The sequence below is a fragment of the Pinus tabuliformis genome, chromosome 5_2 (assembly GCF_031772625.1).
Source record: "Pinus tabuliformis cultivar Carrire ecotype Pingquan chromosome 5_2, CPIR1, whole genome shotgun sequence".
In the NCBI taxonomy this organism is placed as follows: Eukaryota; Viridiplantae; Streptophyta; class Pinopsida; order Pinales; family Pinaceae; genus Pinus; species Pinus tabuliformis.
The window spans coordinates 755,675,341-755,679,451 of NC_142306.1; the positions used below are offsets into that span (position 1 = coordinate 755,675,341).

General features: G+C 45.9%; 1 pseudogene; it reads right to left on the reverse strand.

The window, feature by feature from the left end:
• Positions 1 to 591: 591 nt before the first annotated feature.
• Positions 592 to 3,113, reverse strand: LOC149161464 (L-type lectin-domain containing receptor kinase SIT2 pseudogene; annotated as a pseudogene).
• Between the last annotated feature and the right edge of the window lie 998 nt (positions 3,114 to 4,111).

A 4,111-nucleotide genomic window follows, 5' to 3' on the forward strand; every position in this document is an offset into this window, starting at 1 on the left:
AAATAATATTAGCTCATAAAAAAATTTACATGTGAGCATATTAGATCTTTCTTTTTTTTCGGAGGAAAAATATAAAAATAGACTAAAAATGAAACCAATTGTGCATCTTTCTTAACACATATTAGATCTTTCTTAACCATTAAATCTTTCTTAACACATATTAAATTTTTATTTAAAATAAATCTATACTAATTTACACCTAACATCTCCCTTATTTATCAAATAACATATAAATATTTATCTTCAAACATGTTTACCAAAATAATCAGATAACATATATAAAAGTCCTTATTAACATCACATACTGACTAGGAACAGGAGACATAGAGGTGTCGGGTCAACTGCTCTCGTGTCAATGGGGCAATTAACGAGATATGAATTGCATGTTCTTATCTTCACGCGCTAGATGTTGAATTGAGCCATCCCAAGGGTAACGAGATATTGACTGCATGTTCTTATCATCACGGGCTACAGATGTTGATGTTGAATGCCATTCTAAAGGCAAGAATTATCTAGGTTGTATATACGGGAGTCGTTTACGAAGGCCGAGTGCTTTCGTAAATTGTCTGAAGAATTATTTGGATGGTAACGCCCAGACTCGACAGATCCATAACATTCGTGTTAATTGAAGCCATATGGACGTTATAGAGAGGAGCTTCACCATCCGGTATTTGACATACTTGCCGTATCCCCAGCCTCCTTTCTGTCTCGTAACAGGAGAACAGCAACCCTAGTTTCATGAACACCACCTACATCTGCCCCCCTGGTATTCATGCAACTGCTACTTCAGAATACACCACAAAAGTTGGGGAACAGAGTATGGTCAAAGCTTTGTACCTATCTCCGTACCGATGATCACCGTACAGAGCTTAAAGAGGTTGAAGACTTGAAGTGCGTTTGACCTGCTTCCGCCTGGAATTTCCTGGATAAGCCTCGCCTCGGCTCAGCGGAAGCAGCACACCCATTGAAGCCTACACTAGACTGATCCATGACATTCACCATAAACAAATCCATATGGACGTTCGGGAGAGGAGCTTCACCTTCCAATATTTGACACACCTGCCGTATCCTCGGTCTCCTCTCTGCCTCGGGATGGGAGCAAAACAACCCCAGTTTCAATACCATTTCCATTTCGCCCGCGTCGTATTCATTCCCCAGCTTCGAATCTGCGGCATCGAGCAGCGTTCCCTGTGCGTACAGCAGCGAAACCCAATCCACCAAAACTAGTCGCTCGGCGTCCATGGATAGATCCACGGGCTTCCTCCCGCACGCCACTTCCAACAGCAGAGCCCCGAAGCTGAACATGTCGGAGCTCGGCGTGGCCTTTCCCGTACGTGTGAGCTCCGGCGCTATGTAACCCAAAGTTCCCATAACGCGTGTGGTCCCCGGGTTCTGGATGTGGTCATACAGCCGAGCGAGGCCAAAGTCTCCCAGCCGCCCGTTGAGCTCAGAATCTAGGAGCACGTTACTCGACTTGATGTCTCTGTGGATGACCCTCTTCTCCCACTGTTCGTGCAGATACAGCAGCCCCGCGGCTACGCCCTTCAGGATCGCGTATCTCCGAGGCCACGGCAAGACCGTCGTCGGGTTTCCGAATATGAGTTTATCCAGGCTGCCATTGGGCATGTGGTCGTAAACGATGAATAGCTGTTTCTGCCTCTTGCACCAACCCCGCAGCTGTACCAAATTCCGGTGTTGCATGCGCCCCATGGTCGAGATTTCTGCCACGAATCCCCTCATTCCCTCCGTGAACTCCTTCGTTATGCATTTCACTGCGACTTCCTGGCCACTGTCCCGGAGAACGCCCCTGTAAACCTTGCCGAAACCCCCTTGGCCCAAAACGTTTTCGTCCCTAAACCCTCTCGTCGCGATGCTGAGATCTTTGTAGGTGAATCTATGGGGCCAGAACGCCTCCCATTCTTCGATCTTTCCTCTGTATTTTGCTCTTCTGAAAAACACGGCTACGACCACTAGCAAGAGGAGAACCAGAGCGGCCACTGTAACGCCAGCTATAAATCCCCCTCTTGAACGTTTGGGATGCTTGTTAGCAAATGAAGAAAGACTCGAGATATTAAGGGGCGGTGCTGTACCTTCCGTGGTGAAGCTCCACGCAAGAACGTAATGGTCTTGGAAGAAATTGCCCCCTGTACCCGCTGAAAAGCCAACAAACATCTTCTCTATCAGAACGCTGTGCAGATCGATTTTCGCAGATATGAGCGGCTTCTGCGGTCTCGGCAAGCCAGCCAACATTATGCTAACGTTGAGCCGGCTTTGGAGATGGTCGTAATCGATCCAAGCCTGTATGTTGCGTCCGCTCTTGAGGCTCAATTCCTGAAAGTCGTCCCCTTTCCAATAGCCGGCAGTCTTGGTCTGCACTGACATGAGGTTATTGATGTCCACGCCCACGTGGTTGTCGTCGGGATCATTGAATTCCACATTCCTGGCTGCATCGAACTCCACTGCTAACAGGTGATTGTATGGCTGCCCGTTGCTGGTGTTGTTAAGCAAGCCCAGATACTGGGCCGGCACAACGTCCATTGGAGATGCGTAGGGCGTGAGGATGAAGGCCATTCCATTCCCGCCTGCGTTAGATGGGGGCGGGACCATGCTGAAAACGAAGGTAGTACTGAAGGAGAAAAGTGTCTCATTGCTTTTCATTTGAACAGGGATCGAATACAGCGCCCGGCCGAAGATAAGACGCGTGTGATTTGTGAGGGCCAGCGCAGATTGGGAGGGGATGAGTGAAGCACCTGCCTCCAAGATCAAGTTGGTTCCATTGAAGCCGTCGAAGACAAAAGTGGTAGGCAAAACTGGCATGACAAGGGAGACGAAGGCCAGAACAGTGAGGCTGCCGACACATGGTGTTAGACAACCAGGAGCAACGCAATTTCTACTCCAAGATTTCATCTTCTTCTACGCTCTTTACATATATTCTCAACAACCATATAATCGATTTTCTTCTTCCACGCTCTTTACATATATTAAGGGAAAATCAACGCATCACATCAACAACCTGGGGAGAAAGTCCACCACAAAATGTTGCCCAGAGTACATAGTCTTGCCTGGGAGACTACAGACCACAAGACCTGTGTGACTGAACCTCAGCCCACCTAAATCTCTACAAGTCAACTCGCGCGCTTGAAAAAAAAGGAGTAGTCTTTAACGCGACTTTTTGAAATCTTTTCTGGCGATTTTTCCTGGTGAAAATCCGGCAGTAATTTATTGGAATCCAATTTTGATAGCTAATTTCTGCACAATGAAACCGTCCCAGGGGTTTTTCAGGGTGCTGAATCCGAATATGCAGTTAAAAAACCATTTTAACTGCAACAAATCATGATTTCATCTCAATTTCTTCCGCCGGATTCCGTCACCGGAATCTCAAAAAGTCGCATTATAGACAACTCCGAAAAAAAACATATCCGAATGAAATAACATTTATGTCACATATCCATATGAAAGGGATAAATACATAATTTTTTTTTTTTTTTAATTATCAAAGTTTTAAATCTTTACTTGAAAACAGCTACAAATGACAAATATACCAACTGGATTTAGTTTGATAGTCTTACCGCATGCGGTTATGTATTGGTACATTTCTTATAATTACAAGGGGTCAACGCAGCATATAATTACTATAGTCATTACATATTGGTTGCCATCGCAAAATCGTTTAATCTATTTCATAAACCCTTACCTTAGTCGTTTTGTACACAAATACAAATATTTTTACACTGTGTAAGCTGCAACTGGTACCGCCTCCTTTATGGTAGTCTTTAATAGGGTCTGGCCACCTGCCTAGGGAAGCCGCTCCTTCGTTATGATCTACAGCGGGCCTCCAACTGCATGGTTGACCGTGCCCCATCGAGGGCTCTCCTTGCTGCTGATCATCCGATGGTGGAGGCTGAGTCGAAAGTCTTTAAGCCGTAGCCAGGTTCGGATTGGGGTTTTTTTGTTGGCATTTTTGTTGTGAAGGGGTTCGGCTCCAGCTTCTAGCAGAGGGTTTCATAGTGAGTAATGCTTAGCCCCTTCGCATCTGTTAAATTTCTGAGAGCTTGTTATTTCTGGTGTGGCCTTGCCATATCTTACTGTCTTTGCTCGCCATCAGTTTCTA